This window comes from Neovison vison, chromosome 4 (genome assembly GCF_020171115.1).
Source record: "Neovison vison isolate M4711 chromosome 4, ASM_NN_V1, whole genome shotgun sequence".
Classification (NCBI taxonomy): domain Eukaryota; kingdom Metazoa; phylum Chordata; class Mammalia; order Carnivora; family Mustelidae; genus Neogale; species Neogale vison.
In genome coordinates, this window is record NC_058094.1 from 4,018,558 (window position 1) to 4,037,909 (window position 19,352).

At 46.1% G+C, this 19,352-nt stretch overlaps 1 long non-coding RNA gene across 1 annotated transcript; it reads left to right on the forward strand.

Annotated features, from left to right (window-relative positions):
- The first annotated feature begins 949 nt into the window (after positions 1 to 949).
- Positions 950 to 4,467, forward strand: LOC122905509. The gene is made up of 3 exons (XR_006384338.1): positions 950 to 1,020; positions 3,900 to 4,064; positions 4,306 to 4,467. It is a non-coding gene; the product is annotated as an uncharacterized LOC122905509 (long non-coding RNA).
- Positions 4,468 to 19,352: the final 14,885 nt, after the last annotated feature.

Below are 19,352 nucleotides of genomic sequence, written 5' to 3' on the forward strand. Positions count from 1 at the left end.
TCCTTCTGCCCTGCCAAACACCCTTTCCCCTCCCACCCCCGTCCCTATGAGATGCAGAGAGCATCTCTGACTGTCTGTCTGATGACAGACAGCCTGCAGTCTCTGAATCCGGTACTCATGGGCCCCCTGCCCCACTGTAATCCCTGCAGGTGGTCTGTTCTCCACGGGGAATCAAAGCTACGCTTCCCGGAGAGTGTTCTGGGCCCCGGCATATAACTTCTCCAATCCCATTGCCCTACTTCTTCTTTTCTTTTATCCTCTCCTTCTACCGCCCAGATGACTCCATCCTCCCTGAACATCCGCAGCCAGAGGCAGCTCTGCCCCCTTTCCATGAGCTTCTAGCGTCCGGATCCCCACCTTGTCTCTGGGGAACATGGCGTTCCTACCAGCCTTGGAGACTTGGCTTAAGTGCAGCCTCATGCCTGAGGTCTCTCTCCTCATTCCCATCCCCGCCACGGATTCACATGCCCTTCTCTGCCTCTCCGATGCCAGGAAGAAACCAGGCAGACCACGAAACAGCTGCACTCGCAGGGTCTCAGCCACTTGCCAAGAGAACTGGAAACAAGAACCCTATTTCCTTCTACTTCTAGGGCTCGTAGCTCTGGTGGCACAGGACCCATTTGCCTGCATGGACTGGTTCAGACCCATTATAGGCACATCCCATTCGTGTCTGCATTTGTCTGCGTTGAGCAGATGAAAATATCGTCACCATGAAGAGTAGCAATAAAACGAGCCTGACACCCACGGCCTCAGATGTTCCTCTGTGGAGCGGGGAGGTTCTGATGCAGAGCGAGGCTATGCCAGGAAAGCCGGACCCCTCCCCAGCCCCCCAGCCCCAAGCGTTTCTCGAAGAGACTGAGCTTGGGGTTATAAGCAAAAGAGCTCAGGGCTGCAGGACTGTGGCCCAGGTGAGCATCAGAGGGAAGAGGGTCATCCTTCCTAGAAGAGCCAAGCGAGCCTGCGCTGGACAGCGGTGACGGGAACATCAAGGAATCAGCGCTTCAGAAGAGGGCCTCTCAGGTAAGCCCTGATCCAGCAGTGGCACTCCGGGGGGTTACCGTGTGGGGTGGAGGGTCTCCCCACTCTTCCCACCTTATTTAGAAGCTGTTAGATCAACGGAACCCCTGGACAAGTAAGAGATGCTGGGTGTACAGGGAAGGCTGCTTCATGCGCCTCCGGGGCCGGCCTTACTCATCTGCCCGGCTCGTGGGAAAGGATCCCGGCACTGTCCACCTGCTTTGATTTAATCTCATAAGGATCCCATAAGCAGGTGCTCTTAGCCACCAATGTCTTTCTAAATCCAGGCTCCGACTCTCCCCAGATTCCAGCTCCAACTTCAGGCAAGGACAGGGGTTAAAGGCAGAAAATTAAGGAAGGTATAAATGAAACAATAGGCATCTTTCGTGCCCTGACGACTACGAAATATTTAGGGATGAGTAGGCCCGACTGCCTGAAATGCAAATAAACAAGCGGAGGCCCGAAGACTGGCCATTTGGTCAGTGCGGTGGGAGCCGGGGAGGGGGGGGCTCTCCTACTCTCGGGGAGCAACTTCCTGACTCCAGCGTGGCACGAATCAGCCAACCACAGACGCACCAGAAGGGCTGCAATCTGGCCCTGACATTGCAGGGGTAACTGGCACTTCGTTCGCCGCTGGCAATGAGACCCGTGTTTGCAGGAAAGCGATCCCTTTGCTAACACTCAGTACTTTTCAAAGTCATTTCTCAATCTTTTGAGCCTTATGGCTACTTTTGCTCTGAGTTGACTGCTGTGTCTGCCTCACCCACGCCTTCTGGCCTCCGGAAGCGGACTTCCTGGGTCGGCGTCTGCCTTCTACCCATTCCCAAATGGGAGGCCTTGAACAAAATACCAAAACTCTTCTTGCCTCAGTTTTCTCATCAATACAATGGGTTTGTCTTTGAGGATTAAATGAAAAAAAAAAAAAAAGCAGGGTAAGTGCTCACTGTTGGTCTATTTTCAGTTTTCAGTAAATATCAGTTTTTATCAATAAGGTCCGGTGGATATGAGTCAACTGGGAAGATGTATTTGGAAACGTTGTGTGAACATAAGTATGTAATGAATCCGCTCTTACGATTTGTTCTGCTTTCTTCGCTCTGGAACTGGCACAGAGAAGACAGGTGCTGGTTTTCCAGGACACCCAAGATTCCTGGACGTGGAGAAATGCAGGACTGTGCGCCAGGTCACCTGGTGTCGGACGGAAGGGTGATTCCCATATTATGGAAGCTTCTTTTAACACATGGTTATGGGGCCAGGGCACGACACGGGGCCTCCCAAGGGCCTGGATCTCCAATGTCAGAGGCTGGGTTTGGTGGCCTCCCCCCAACATCTCTCACGTCTTACTTTCTCGTGGCCTCTTCTGTACCCACCTGCTCACGTCTGGGGCAACAGACCCCGGCCCTTTACCATTTTTCTCAATAAATGAATTTCACTCAGGAGATGGATTGTTGAAAACTCTCCTGAAGGTCTGAGGAGTCACTGGGAGCGATCCTATGGAAGAGCTCACAGTCTCCCCCATTTCCCTGCTCTCCCACCCCGAACGGGGCTGCCTTGGCAATGGCTGACAGCACAGCAGTGACTTTCCTGCCTCCTGCAGCCCCCTGGGAAATGGAGTCCAGCCCCACCACCTTGCCTGGTTAGAGGTGTTCAAGAAAGTCAGGCCTACGGACCCGAGCTCTGCTTCTGCAGTCTCTGGGTTCAAATCCAGGGTCTTCAGCTTCCTAACAAGAACACTGAAGTTTTCTGCGCATCTGTTTCCTCCTCTGAAAAAGGGAAATGTTTTCCTCTGAAAATGGAACCGAAACCTAGGATAGAGATGAGAACTCTGCTCTCCTGGTTCCTCCTGCCTGACCCTGCACCTCTGCTTTTTATCAGAGATGAGCTGAAACCCCTTCATAATCTGCTGTCATCTTACAAACAGAATTCCATCTCTTCTGCATAGCAGACTAGGAAAGCAGACATAGTCCCATGTTAGGGTAAGTGTGATTAAATTCAAAGAGTTTGTAACCTGTTCTCAATCACAGAAGTGTCTCATGTGGCAGCCACAGCCAGAAATCTCCATGTCTGCCTCCTGACTCCAAGGCTAGTGCTCTTTCCGCTGGAGAATATAGCACAACAAGCAGCTATTAGATAACGACGAAGACAGACACACACCCAGAGACACATGTACAGACATATGTGTGTACGTACACCCACCATTCACTTCTACAGGGGATGAGAGGGACCAGTTCTGAGTGTAACAGTTTACTCGGGGTCATAATTCTTACCTCTTGGAGTATCCCATTTACAAGGTAAAGGTTTTGCTTTTAGAGTCCTAAGATTCCATCTGGCTCACTCTAGGTCTCAAAGATGTGTTTCTCATTCCTTTTTCTGTTAGAAACTTCTCAGCTGCTTTTTTCCATGTGTGATCATCTCAGGACAATAACCCACATTTATTGGACCCATTGGAACTGGGACGAGTTTGAGTGTTCTAACACAAACCAAATTAGTCCTCACAATGCTTTGAGTAGGTCTTTTCATTATCCTGATTTTGCAGATTTGGAAAACAAGGCAAAGGACTTTCATATTCTTGCTTAGGGTCCCATAGCCAGTCAGTGATGGAACCAGATTTCAAATCCATGAAGTCTGGCCTCGATTCCTAAGCAGTCCATCCAGGATCACCACCTGAGCGTCAGCTGGGGAGCGGGCATCCTCGTAGGTAATGTTCCTATATTAACTTTGTAGCTATGCTGAGCGCCAGAAGGGTAAGGCACCAGCTAGGACAAAAATCAGGAAAAAAGACACCATTCAGCATGGGAGAAGGTCATGGAGAGGCTGTGACCACCAGCTGGCCTGTGAGATCCTCTTTTGGATGTGCTCTCTGTCCCCCCACTCTGGTCCCATAGCAGGAGCCATTTTCAAGGACTCCACCTTGAGACAGCACACCGTTGTGGAGACCACCTGGCCAGCAGACGTGGCTGGACCCCATCAGGCCTCTCTACAAATGGCAGATCCTGGCGGGTGGGTGCAGAGACCTCCTCGCTGGGTGGTACCCAAGGCAAGCCTGGCAAGTAAGTCCCCTTGCTTCTTGAACTTGGCACCTACTGATCTGGAGTGGCCCACCTCTTCCTTCCATCTCTCCCTGTTCTCCATGTGTGGGGTCTGGTTTGGGAACCAGCAATTCCGAGTATTTGAGAGAGAGGGAATCTAATGTAATGCATTGGTCCAACAGGTCACAGGAAGGTAGATAAGTCAGTAGGCAATGTTGAGCTAGTCAAGACCTAGTAACACCAGAAACCCACTTCTTTTCAGGTTTTGGAGTGACAAGGCACTGTTACTGGATCCCAGTGGCCAGGGCTCCTTGACAAGAGCGGGAACCAGCATGGAGCCAGCTGTGGCAGGCGTGTCTGTGTAAGAGGCCAGGCTGATACGGAAACACTGCCCGAGCCACATCACAGGGGAAGAGAAATGTGTGGGATAAGAATGACTTTTTGGAGTCAAAGTTTCTCATTTTTGCTACATTATAAGGAACCGGGAGCACCTTCCTTATGGATTACACTGGGCCAAGGACGGGCTCTCTGGAAATCAGTGCCGTGACTTTCACCCCTGCTGGTCTTTGACTCTGGAGAAGAGTCAGGCGTGCAGCTGGCAAGAGATGTGCCTCTGCATGTGTTTGCAGGCTGAGCTCTTGATGGAATGTGTGTGGGGCTGCATTACAAAGCGCTAAGCAAGCAGATCGCCCTTTGAGCACATTTACGCAGCTTCTGTTTCTACCTTTGATAAAGCACAGATTAATCCCATTTGCATACCTCCTCCTTCACTTTGAACATTTGCCAGCATTCATTAAGACCATGTTAGCAAAACATCCTCTACTGAACCATCAAAGCCTACAAATGACTTGTTACTAGGTAAGAGGGTCTAGTGGTTCCTCCTCCATCCTTAGTAACAACCCAGCTTAGGCATTGTGTTTACATACATGTTGTTTGGGTGAGCACTGGAGCCGCTGTGTGTCCGTGGCCCACATGGCAGGGGACAGCTCCCTGCTCTACAGTCCGTAGAAGATGGGCTCTAGCTGTATGTTGTGTACTCAGGAAACCCTGTACTTAATATTCTGTGCATTTGTAATGGTGAAGAGGGGAGTGTGGCTGTGTCATACGTTTATCCATTTCTCTGGCTCAAGACTCCAGCTTCAGCGGAGTTAGTCAAGTTGATGCACCGCCTGCTGTGTTCTTCCTCTGCCTGTTACCACATGCGCACGTGCACACACATAACAGCATAGGTAGTCATACCTGGTGGCAACTTTCCTGGGAGTTTGGGAAAAAGGAGGCAGCTTGGTTACCCCTTGATTACAATATAATCATGACCCAATTCCATGAGTGTAGGGCGTGCAGGGGCCAGTCAGCCTTATGTCCCCGTCCCTCCCTGCGTCTCTTCCTTCCAGATGCCCCCACACTCTGCCCTTCCCGGGATTAAGCATGTTTACTTCCTCATATGCTTCCTGGACTCCGCACCCCAAGACTCTGTGTCTGACTGTTGACTTCGGGCAGATTTTCGAGGTTTCTATCAGGACAGAGATCCTTTAATTTGGGGTGCCAGCTCAAGGTCCCTCCTCTCACAGATGTTTACAATCAAGTCGGGGAAGGGAAAGTGGAGGGAAGTAGGAGGGACAGGAGTATCCACAGATACTATGGAAGCATTTTCTCATTGAGGGGAAAGGGGACTCAGAACACCAGAGGAAGTTCTGGGACGGGGGTGCGTGCAGAGGAGGGAGGGGCAACCACCCAAGGTTGAGACTGGTTGATGTTGGAGTGGAATAGATGATCTTTCTGAACCCTATTCCATTTATTTTAAGGGAGCTTAATTCTGGTGGAGGTGGAGAAGGAGGGAAGAGTAGAGATGGATGTGAGATAATGCACATGCTCTTACGTACATTCTGAGCACGTTCACTGGCCCCAGCTCAAAGACGAGAACATCTCTCTGAGGGTGATCATGGTTGACGGGGCGAGAAGTGCAAAGTTTTCGGATTAATTTTGAAAACAGAGCTGGCCAGACCTGCTGACAGATTGTACACAGGTAAGAGGAGAAGCGAGCAGTTAAGGGAATCACCTAAGTTTGGAGCTGAAGTTGACCAGTGGTGCCCACGACGGAGTGGTCGAACTTTTGGGAGAAAGGGATCAGAACTTTGTTTCGACTACGAGATATCACAATAGAGGTTGAGTGGACATGTGGAGAAACCGGAGCCTGTGACTTAGCGTGTATATAAATACAAATGTCGAGCCCCGGGGCACCACCATTTATAGGAGGAAGATAATAAGCGAAGGAGAGACCAGAAAGGCAGGAGGAGATTTCAGGAGAGCTTGGCCTCCCAGGAAGTAAACTGAAGCCACATTCAACCATGTCGAATGCTGACCGGAGATGGAGTCTGATGAGTCTACAGAGTCGGCCACAGGTCTTTGTAAGATGGAGGAGGGGTTCCATCGGGGTGCTGAGGGCAGGAGTTTGAGAAGAGACTCAGAAGTAAAGAAGTGGAGAAATGGTCAGAACAGACAATAATGCTGAGTTTTACCACAAAAAGGATGTAAAAATTATCTGTCTCTTCCAGAAATGGTAAAAATATTAATGATCATTAAGAATCTATCCTTTCATTCTGAAATAATACTTTATTACTTTAATTTTATTTTACTGCTGGGTTTTATTTGCCTGTAATTTATGATGGGCTTTTATAGCAATATTTCAAAGTGAGACTTTGGTTTTTTTCTTATGCTTTCTTCATCTGGGTTATATACTGGGTTTAGAGCATTTTTGTATTTCTGTGTTTAAGCCCGTTTATAAGGGATAAGAATTTTGAAAAAAAAAATCACTTACAAAACTGTCTTGGCAGAGCACCTTCCCAGAAGTAATTCCTTAACTACTTCCCTGCTCCCCAATTTGGTCCATGGCTACTTTCCTATGCAACTTTTCTAATTATTTCATTTAATTTATGACATTTTTGTGTTATAAAAATGTTTGTATTCAAATTTCCTAATAAAGCAACATTTTTCTATTGTAGTCTCCCCTGAGTCCATTGGTATGTCTTTGTTTTAAGGTCCTAATTTATATTCCTTTGAATTTTTGTGTCTTCTTCTTTATACTTTTTGTCTGCAATGTGGGATGGCTTTGCAAATTTGTTATGCCTATCACTTATGTTGTTCAGTCCCTTTTTATATTCACTTAAAGAAGATTTTAGAGACTCTGTTGTGATTCTGAAGATGCTTGTTGCTGGTTTTCCGATTTCATCTCATCTTTCCATGTTTCCTCATTTATTCAACTTGTTTTATCTTTACCGCTTTCTGGTATTATTTGCAAAGGAATATATTTCATTGTAACTTCTGATAATTCCAAACAACATTCTGGAATTTCCTATGTCGCTGAACTAGATGATTTTCAGGGGAATACTCTGTAGATAACCTTGACTCTCCCTGCTCATCCCATAGCACACAGAACTAACATATATATATTTTTCTCCATATTCATGATGGAATGAGGTTGATTTTTTTTAATTACATTTTTTTTTTTTTTTTTTGCCAAAAAGGTGTTCACGCTGTGCTCCTCTGGGTAAACTGACGTGATGGTCAGAAACATCCCAGATCTGCAGCTGGTGTTGAGGTCACCTATTTCTAGCAAGCAGGTTCTCGGGATACTCTCTGGGGAACTCAAACTCCTCTGCCTGATCCTCTCTGCTTCTCTTGGCCAGGACCCTGTCTCCACGCAGGACCCCTTTCTCTCTTTTTAAGTGGGACAACTGGTCCATCTTGTGGCTGCGCTAATTACCCTCAACTCCTGTTGAATTGTCCCTCATCTACCAGTACGGTCCTGAAAAATCAAAGTTCCAGTGGTCTGCCTAGATCCATGTACTATCAGTTCTGACCACCCCTTGTACCCCAAACTGACCAGGCTGAGCTGTGTCCCTGATCAATTTCCTGGATAGAGGAACTGCTATTTCAGTAAAGCTAACTGTATTACAAAAAGAAAAGTAAATCAATATTTGACGATAATATCCCAGTACGGTGGTCCCTTCCACTGACGAAATCCCCAGTGGAGATATCTTACTACTTACTACTCTGTTGTGGAGACTTGAATCATGTCATTTATGACTAGGGCTTCAAAAGTCACATATACATACCAATTCATATCCTACCTCCTACAAGAAGCTCTCCAAGATTACCCTATTCTAATTGCTATTCCTTGAACCTCTAAATATCTACAGCTTTATCCCCTTAGAGGTGATATTTAAATTGGACATACTAACTTTTGTTTGGCATTCTGTGATTTTCAGAGTAGATTTTGCACATGTTATTTATCCTAACACAGCATCTCTTTTAAGTCAATAGTGTAAATCATATTTTGCATTTGAAGGAACTAGTAACGAAGAAATTGCCCACGTTTACCCACTAAGTAAATAGCTGAGGGGACAGAAAGAAATAACTTTGCCAGGTCCCGTGTTATTAACATTTCTGTTCTGTAAATGAGGCGATCAAGGCTCATGGAAGTTAAATAAATCACTCAAATGAACACAGATATTTAGTGGGAAAGCCAGCTTTTGAATCATAGTCTGTGTGCGTCTAATACCCGTTGTCTATTCTCTGTGTTGACAAGAACTTGGTCACACACAGAGCAGGGCTGGTTTGTCTGTCTCTCATGGGTCTATCTTTTTTTCTCAAAAAAAAAAATCATACCAACACAAAGAGTAGATGTTGTGGTTTTGTTATTATTATTGTCATCACCACCTTCAAGGCTTAACTGAAAATGTGCCCACTCTGGATTTTGTGTGATTCTCTGGGTCAGATAGAAACACTTGCTTGTGGGGCCTCAGGCCCTTTGCACTTACACAGCTTCTGTCTCTCTAGGCTGGGTTTGTGTGTGATTGCACACCTGTCTCCTCCAGCAGGCTCCTAGAGATTGGGTTCTGTGACTATTAATAGAATACCTCAAATATCTTTAGTGCTTCTTAAATATATATCAAGAGGATTTTTATTTATAACGTGCAGAGGAGACTTGCCTACTCACCCTGTCTTTATTTATTTTTTAAGATTTCATTTATTTATTTGACAGAGAGATCACAAGCAGGCAGAGAGGCAAGCAGAGAGAGAGGGGGAAGCAGGCTCCCGGCTGAGCAGAGCTCGATCCCAGGACCCTGGGATCATGACCTGAGCCGAAGGCAGAGGCCCAACCCACTGAGCCACCCAGGCGTTCCTGGCCCTGTCTTTTATTTTTTATTATTATTTTTTTGTTTTTTATTTATTTTCGGCATAAAAGTATTCATTATTTTTTCACCACAGCCAGTGCTCCATGCAATCTGTGCCCTCTCTAATACCCACCACCTGGTTCCCCCAACCTCCCACCACCCCCTCGCCACTTCAAAACCCTCAGATTGTTTTTTAGAGTCCATAGTCTCTCATGGTTCACCTCCCCTTCCAATTTCCCCCAACTCCGTTCTCCTCTCCATCTCCTCTTGTCCTCCATGCTATTTGTTATGCTCCACAAATAAGTGAAACCATATGATAATTGACTCTCTCTGCTTGACTTATTTCACTCAGCATAATCTCTTCCAGTCCCGTCCATGTTGCTACAAAAGTTGGATATTCATCCTTTCTGATGGAGGCATCATACTCCATAGTGTATATGGACCACATCTTCCTTATCCATGTGTCCGTTGAAGGGCATCTTGGTTTTTACCACAGTTTGGCGACCGTGGCCATTGCTGTTATAAACATTGGGGTGCAAATGGCCCTTCTTTTCACTACATCTGTATCTTTGGGGTAAATACCCAGGAGTACAATTGCAGGGTCATAGGGAAGTTCTATTTTTAATTTCTTGAGGAATCTCCACACTGTTCTCCAAAGAGGCTGCACCAACTTGCATTCCCACCAACAGTGTTAGAGGGTTCCTCTTTCTCCGCATCCCCTCCAACACATGTTGTTTCCTGTCTTGTTAATTTTTGGCCCTGTCTTTTAAATGCCAGACTTAAGCCTGTTGATTGATGCTATGCTATATTGGATTTCTGACCACCGATATGATTTTGTATAAATGAGAGTATTTTAATTTTTCTCGACTTAAGATTGCTATTAACAGTTAATGAATTGGCAAAGTTCTTGTAAAAAAAAATAAACTCATGTATTGGCCAAATAAATGTGTTACACAATTTGGCCTCAGAATATCTTGGGCCATTTTTCTTTGATGTTAAAAGAGTCTCTTTGCTTGACCCAGGCTACTAACCTCAGTGGGTAAGGAACTCTTCCTGTTTTAAAGCTAAAATACTTTATTCCAGCTTCTGAATGGTGAACGATCTATCATGTCTTTTGAGGAGGGGGCATCCTCAGAAAACACAGTTTTTCTTCTCAAGGAGGAACCCTCTGCTGCTTTGCTCAGGTCCTTCCTTCCCTGTTTTGGCAGTGGGGCTCCCAGCAAATGCCCTGGGACCCTCCATGGATGGGAAATGTTTTTAACCCCTATGCTGGGTTATGTGCCTCCTGTAGACTCCCACTCCAGCCAGGGAAGATCTTTGCCGAAGTCTCAACACCCATGTCTGCTTATCAACGAGCATGTGTGCGTGTTCGTGTGTGTCCATGTGAGTGAGTGTGTGTGATGCGTGTTACATACATACAGTAAAACTCCCTTTGCCCGGGACCGTGCACCATATGCAATAGATCAATAAATATTTGTGTGTGGACAAGAGCCTGGGCTGATGAGAATGTGGGGGTCTGAGTGGGCCCCCTACACGTCCAGGTCCTGATTCCCAGAACATGGGAAAGTCCCCTCTCATCTGCAGGGGTGATGAGGGTAGGGGCCTTGAGACGGGGCACTGTCTGGAAAGTCCAGGGGGGCCCCATGTCATCCCATCCTAACAAAAGGGAGGTGAGACATCTCAGTCAGGTGCGGTCATGTGCTGATGGAAATGTGAGGACCTGTGGCATGAGGAAGGGGTCATAAGCCGAGCTGTGGAGGTGCCAGTGGAATTCCCCCCTTGCAGTCTCCAGAAGGAATGGGGCGGTACCAACGGTTTGCTTTTAACCCAGTAAAACTCATCTCTGACTGCCCTCCAGAACCGTGAGAGGGCGAATCTGTGTTGCTTTAAACCTCTGCTTCCACAGTCTTGGTTATGGCGATGGCGGTAGGACGGGAGCACAGGCAGGGAACTGTGCCTATGCTGGTCAGTCTTTTTACTCCCCAGGCCCCTCGCCTGTACATACTGATTGCTCCATCCTTCCCACGTTCTCTCCATCCACCTTCCCCTGTCAGGACTGACTCGGGGAGCACTGCTCCGTCCCCAGTCTCTTCTGAGCTCTCCAAACACACCCTCTCTACCAGGTTCCCCATAAACTGTAATAAATGCTTGTGGGATTGTCCTAATCTAGAAATAATTTATTTCTTTTGTACCCTCTCTTGTTGAGAGTCATGGTCATGGCATCTCCCACGCCATCCTGCTTAGAGAACCATGAGCACGGCAGGCCTGGGACCGGTATCCCGTAAAGGAATTCTTGCAAGGTTGGTCCTTGGCCGGAGGCGGGAACGTGGATTTCGGGAGGGTCTGCACCATTCCCAGAAAGGAGAAGAGTGACTCCCGAACCCAGGCTGCCTGTGCAATGTGGTTTATGCCGAACCGGTGATTTCCTTCTGGGCGTCTACAGCTTGGAGTGAGCCATGCAGAGTGTCCACACCCCCAGCTCCCGGGAGGAACCGAGGGCACTGAGCCTGCAGTGAGCTTCCCTGGTGGACGCTTCCCACGTATTCACACCTCACTGCTGTGGAACGAGGTGCCACCGCCGTGTCTCCACTGAGAGAAGATCCTTGAAGCTTCAGCCTGGTTTTCTCAGGATTTTGCCCCGTGTACCCGCCCCCTGTGCTGACTTGGCTTTGGATCCTTTCACTGTAGTAAACCTTAGCCACGGGTCCAACTGTAACCTGGGTCTGATGAGCCCTCCCCGGGAATTGTCTCGGGGGCTTCAGCTCCGTCTCCGTTAAGGAGCAAAGTCACTGATGGGGACTGCATTTTGGGCACCGCTACTTACCCCACAGCATAGGTTACGTAGGGGCACGTGGGTTTCCTCCCTGTTCTGTCCAGAGAGTGCCGTGTTGTTTACTGATGGAGGGAAAGGCTGCGGCCACTGCGGGGACCGGAGGGGGCACCCAGAACCTCGGCGTGCTCAGCCTGCTTCCGTGGCACCTAGCAGAGTCAACATGAGGAGAACGGTCTGTCTCATCACGACACACCAAGCACGCCATGCATATTCATGTGCCCTCACTTTTGCTTATGCAGTTCTTCTGCCTCAAATGCTTTCCTCTTTTGGCTTCCATCCTCAGCACTACACCAGAACAGAGCTCACGGGCGCCTCACCCTCCTCCCCACGGAGGAACACATGACGAAAAACCCAGAGGCTTCGGCCTGGGTTGCGTTCAGAGCATTTGTTGATCCCACACCATTAATGGATCGCATTTTCCTGGGGGCTGAGAAGTCACAGGGAGTGAGGCCAGGGCAGAGTCCGGATGTGGGGGAGCGGGAAACCCGCCAGGTCTGCGTGAAGGTAGCTCAGGGGCCTGGGATGAGCAGTTACCTCCTTGAGAAAAATATTTAAAATCATACTGAAGGCATTAAAAGCGTATGAGGCTAAGGCCAGGAATAAAATGTTTGGGCTCATTTTAGATGAAAGGGGACATATTTTTGCATCTGTTCTTTCCAACTCATTATACTATCTCCCACAAGTTCAACAAATTAAAACCTGGCTTGTTTCCATCTCATTAGGGATCAATTTGCATGAATTATAGGTTTGCATTATTCAAGACTTGTGTTTAATTACAAGAATTGGGAAAGAAAAAGGAAAGGAGAAGAACCAATGGAAGAAGTCCACTTCGTCCTGACGTTCGTGATGCCGGTTTCCAATCTGGCTTTATTACCAAAGCATGGGCAGAACCTCAGGGTTCCAAGCAGCCGAAAGGCAGAGCCGATCCTTGCCGCGGACTGCGGGCTTCTTCCTCCTGCATTTCCTGTCCATCCACCTCTGGAGGCCTGGGTTGAGCACCTCGTCCTCAGTGGGGAGCAGATGTGATACGAAAGAAGCAAGAGCTTATGGATTAAGGGGACTTGAGTCTGACTCCCAGCCGTGCCCCTCTTCTGACGACCCCCACTCTAGATGTTTCCCCGCACGCCTCACTTTCTCATCCTCCCCACAAGCTGGAGCATACACACTGTTACTCCCGCCTCATGCGTGTGGACCTGGAGGCTCAACATGCGAAACGATTTCCCCGAGTCCCCAGGACCCAGGTGGAAACCCTTGTCCATGCGACCGAAGGCGAGCTTTCAGGTGGAGCCCCCGGGAGACAGATGGGGGTGCCTCGTTCTTGGGAATACAGTCCCCTTTCCCCTCTTGTTCCCGAGTTGCCCCTTGCTTCCTTCCTGTCCTCTGCTGCCCTATCCCCATTCTCTGCACCACTGTCAGCTTCTTTCTCCCTCCCTTCAGACTTGCCCTTATCAGTAAGGAGAGTAAGATAAAGGCTGTCATCTGTCTACTGGTTACCGGCCAGATGGAAGCAGCAACAAGTTAGTAGTGGCAAGTAAGCATTCCCTAAGCTTGCTTGCCCTTCAACCTCGAACAAATCAATTATTGCAACTCTCTTAAGCCTCAGATTTCACATCTGTACCTTAGCGTCATGAAACCAACTTCACAGGGTTTTTGTAAGCCCGATGGAAATGATTATCCGAAGTAGTTAGCATAGGAACTGCTCAATAAATTACAGTCAGAGCTGATAATGATAGGATTTGAGCTTATCACTCAAACATTACTGGTAAATGGTACTATCACGCCCGTCTTACAGAATAAGAAAAGGAAGCTGAAGTGATCCAGTATCATGCCATAAACAGATGGTGGGGCAGAGATACAAGGTCAGGCCCATGGGGCTTTGCAGCCTCTGCTTTTCCCATTATACTTCCTCCACGGGCTTCTGCACTAGGTTTCTAACAAGACTCACCTCCTCCTCCTTGTGCTACAATGTAAACCTGACTTTATCATCCCTTTTCTCTCTGGACACCCTTTAGCATAAGGACTAAGGCTTAAGATTTCATGCCATCTCAACTCTGAATTTGGAACAATGACGTGGTGTGTGTGTGTACATTTATATAAGTAGACTTAGTCCCACTGAAAGTAAACGAACATCTCCATGGGTCAGAAATCAGGGATATCCTCCTGTAAATCAAGACTTGCTAGGCCAGCTACTGCACACATGGCAATCATGTGTTCAAACTCTGCAGTGGTCACTGATGTGGGGGACTCAGGCTTAGTGCATGATCATGGGGGCTCCCGGATCATTGCATGAAATAAGGGGCTCATAGTAGGGGGGAGGCTTGCTGTTGAAAAGAGGAAGATAGAAGTTGTGATCAAGATCTAAGGCCATGGCCAGAAGGATGCTGCTTTCCCAGAGGAGCAGAAATGAGCAGAGGCAGCCCACATCAAGGATTGGGAGGAACACCATCCTGACCCACAGACTGGATCTAGAACATCCCTGTGAGATGACAAGATCCTATGTAGTTGCAATGGGAACCCTAGGAGATCATATAGAGATAAACTGCTAGGGATAGGTAATATAATTTTACATAAAAGTTTCAAAACTCTAAAAAAACCCCAAAAATGAAAGTGTTCTTGTTTGGAAGTAAAATGAGAGGAAATCAAAAAGGAAAAGTTCTATAAAATTATGGAGCATTGTATGACAAAAACAACAGAAAATTAGGAACAGGTGGATAAGGAACTAGAGCCTTTAGAAATTCTAGGGAAAAAATTCAATTTAATCAAATTAAAAGTCAACAGGTGGGATGACTCTAAAATGGACACAATCAAAGAGACTAAGAATTGGAGAGTAACAAACTCACCCAGACCATGGCGCCTAAGTATAGAATGGTGGGACATGAAGCAGATGTTACAGGATTTGGGGGGCAGATTATGGCATCGTATTAAATGTCTCAGACTAGTTCCAGAACTAGAAAGGAGGTGGAGTGGCGTATGTTGCGGTATTCTAAGAGAAACCATGTCCAAAGTGAAGAGAGGCATTAGTCCTGCTGTGTAGAATACAAAGTCCACACCTAATAACACTGCGGTAAGTCTTGAGGGCATCAGGAATAAAGGGAAACTCTTACAGGTCACCGGACAGAGAAGCAAAGATTAGGCAAAAAAGAACAACAGTGAGACTTGCTACAGAAACTTTCATCGGCTCTTCTAGACACTAGATTAACATCCTCAAAATGTGAAGGGTAAATAAAGATCAGCCTGGAATATTAAACCCAATCTACATTATTATTCCAAAGTGAGGTGAAATGAAGTTGTTTTCAGAGGTACAAAGATGGTTTACCTCAGTCTGACCCTCACTAAAGAACCCAGCTCCTAAAGGATGTGTTTGAGCTGGAAGAGAGATGAATGTATAAATTTGGCTAGGATACAAGTTAAAAGAAGAAGAAAGAGAAAAACCAGTAAACTACGTGGGTAAGTGTAATTAAATCTTATCTTTCAAAAAATATAACAACAAGTAAAACTATTAGTTATTTGTTTTTATAGAACAGAGGAAAATGCTGGACAGTGGTAATAACAGGTGCATTAAGGCAGCGGGGTCTGTGGGGTAATTACGACATGCCAGAGTTCTAGCACTTTTCATGTGGGGAGAAAGATGGTGGAAAAGGTGACTTTGAATAACTTCATAAGTAGTTAGAAAAGTGTACATATCTAAAAATGTTAATAGTAACCACTAATGGAAAACAAATGGAATCAATAATCTGTGAGAGCAAAGGAAATCTCTATTAATCCCAGAGAAAGCAGGGAAAGAAAAAGCATACTGGTAAAAATAATCAAATGTTATCGGTAATTATAATAAAAATAAACAGATTATGCTTATGTATTAAAAGACAAAGTATATTAGATTTGATAAAGCAAAATTTTAAAAAATGCATCTATGCTGCTTACAAAAGTCACATCTACAACAAAGGCAGCACATATAAATAAGCCAAAGAAGTTGAAATTAAAATGATGGGAAATAGTATAAAAAATGAATGTATCTATGCTTTTATCAAGTAAGGTGAAAAGGGATGCTTGATGATGATAAAAGGAGTAACTTGTCAAGATACAATAATGAATTAGTATGTACATAATAACACAGTCTCCAAATACATATAGCACGCTAAGAGTCAAGGCTTTAATATGGCCCACATTATCCTCTGTGCTCTGGGTAGCTAGAACTTGTCCAGTTTATGTCTTCGTGCGTGCTGTATACTCCATACACATAAATGCTTGAATACATCAGGCAGATGTTTCTGCCCGTCCCTTAGTGTTCTAGGCTTCTAAACTGCCAGGTTACCAACAATGCTAAAATCACTTCCTTTGTGGGAAACTTCCTTTAGCCAAAGAACTCTCTCCTCTAAGTAAAACCTTGTTTAGAAGTTGATTTTTTTAAATGGACAATTATGGACTTGCCCATTTTGGGCAGGTCTCTGGCACTTTAAGTCGCCTGGGAAGTTCCTCCTGGTCAGGATTGTCCAGAGCCAAGCAAAGAACTATTGCTCTAGTTCACATCTCTTACTCCACTCATGGTGAAACCAAGACCCTTAGAGTGAATTTCCCAAGTTTACAGGATGATGTAGATATCAACATGAGGATTAGAACTCCCATTTCTTGTGGCTCAAGGTTCTTTCCTGCCTGCTGTTCTGAACCCAGCCTTTGGAGATTGTGGAATGTAGATATTTATAAATGGAAAAGTCCTTGAGCTTCATTTCAGCCAGACCCTCATTCTGGACCCGCTAAGGTCCTGAGAAAGGGATCCTCACACCACCCATCACTTAGTTGTAATCAATTATTGCCATTGGTTTTGGTCTGAAACTTCACCACCTTCAAGTCTGTATAACCTTGTTTACATACCAAAGGGCAAAGTGACCTTTGCTGTATATTCCTCCTCCCTTTATTGTTCAAAACATTCCATTATTTTCAACACAAACTAATATATTTTCATTGTAAGAAATCAAGAATGAAGACTTGGAGCAAAAGTTCCTCTTTATAGCTTATCTCCAAAGTAATTCTCCAACCCAAAGGCAAATGCTATTAATTTTTTGTATACATTCCAAACATCGCCGTCTGTGTTTATGAATACCCTACACATCTTACAAACACCCATGCACACACAAAAGGACTTTTCATACATATGTAATGTTGATGTCTGTTGAATGTGAACCCCAAAATTCACATTTTGAGGTCCTAACCCCCAATATGTTGGAGCGTGACTGACTGCATTGGGAGACAGGACCTTCAAAGAGATGATTAAGTTATAGTGTGAACATTAGCGTAGGCCCTGAACCCATGTGGCCCCTATTCTTACAAGAAGAGGAAATTTAGATACAGGTCCACAGCAGAGGGAAGACCATTTGAAAACATGGGGAGAAGACATCCATCCATAAGCCAAGAAAAGCAGCCACAGAAGGAGCTGGCCCTGCCAACAACTTGATCTTGGATTTGTAGCCTCCAGACCATGAGACAATAACTTCTGTTGTGTGAGCTGCCTGTCCTGTGGCAGCCTGAGCTGACTAAGACACTGGGTTTGAGTTATCCTGGATTTTTCTTTTTAAAACAATATTTTATTTCTTTATTTGACAGAGGGAGAGAAAGCACAAGTAGGCAGAGCGAGAGGGAGAAGAAGGCTCTCCACTGAGCAGGGAGCCCAATGCGGAGCTCCATCCCAGGACCCTGGGAGTATGACCTGAGCCAAAGGCAGCTGTTTAATCAACCAAGCCACCCAGGTGCCCTTATGTTGGCTTTTCCAACATAAGACAAGTTACTAAGCTTGAGTTTCCCCATCTGTAAAATGGAGCGTTGATACCTACTTCTTGAGTTTTTGTGAAGAGTCTTAAACCAGACATTGCCGAGTTCCTTGCATGTTGGAAGTATATGGTCTAGCTGTGAATTCTTCCCCCACGCCACCCCGAACAAAACTTATCCCTCCCATCAGACATTAAGCCTCCTGAACACAAGGAATGTGTGCGAAGATGCTTTTACATCCCTTAGTAGGGATATCAAACACTAACCTGCGTTTCCAGATTTTTCCTTCTAGTACCTAACTGCACACCATGGCACTGTTATTTACACTCCCCCTTAACATGCTGGTTCCTGAAAAATCATTACAAGAACTCTCTTTCTATGTAACCCCCAGCTTTCTTGCCCTTTCTTTTTCTGCAGTACTCTCTTGTAAAAGACCCAAACCTGTAAAAGAGTTCTTCCCTACTCTGTCCTTGCATAAGGTGGCTAAATACAGCAGGATGAACCCAGAACACCATGGTCTTACTTAAATTTGTGACTGAGTCTCTGTGGTGTGATCCTTTGTGCAATACCATGATGGTCCCCCCTTCCCTGGTCCTGTCTCCCCAACTTGGGACAATGGCATGCCGTGCTTCTCTCTTCAGACCTCCAACACTCCCTCTACCCCATCTTCACTCTCAGGTGATGGCCTTGCTTCTCGTTCAAAAAATAGAAGTGATAAGAAAAGAAACTCCACACGTTTCTGCTCCCACACGTCCCCACCTGTCAGCGTCTGTACCTGCACTTCCTGCCTTCTCTCCCAGTACCGTAGATAAACTCCTTAAGAAACATTTGGGAGCCACCCCTTTCCCCCCGCACAGGGAGGTACCTGCTCTCTCCTACTCAAGGACATGGCAGCAGTAACTTTCCACTCCTTTTTGCAGTGTCAATTTCTCCGTGGACCAAGTCATTTTCATGCACATGGAAGCATGCAGTGACTTCTCCCATCTTAAAAACCCAGCATTGGTTTCACTTTTCCTTCCCTGCTCTGCTCCATTTTCTGTGCCTGTTTACAGCAGAACTCCCTAAAATAGTTGTGTACTCTTGCTTTTCCAAGTTCTTCCCCTTTTCTTCTCTCTTACACTCCCACCACCCCGTTGTCACCACCTGCTAAAGACTTCGCTTTTGAGAACATCAGCACTTGTTTGGACTGTGAGATCTCGTGGCCACGTTTGCAGTCCAGAGCTGAGTGAAATGATGGGAAACACTTGATGGAGGTGACATCACTTTATTCCAGGACAACACATACATTAGTCAGGGTCTTGGCAGATGCTGATGAAATGCTCATCAGGGATTTTTAAAGAAACATTTTAATGAATGGACTTTTGGGAGACATGTGACAGGGTAAAGGGATATAGATTCACCTGGAGAATAACCATTCCAGGAAGCTGTCAGCAGTCCTACACCCCACAGGGCAGAAGATGGAACTGTTGTTAACAGCACCTGGTTGAGAGTTGGAGCCAAGGGGAGATAGACACAATGCTCACTCATAGAGGGATGCAGTAC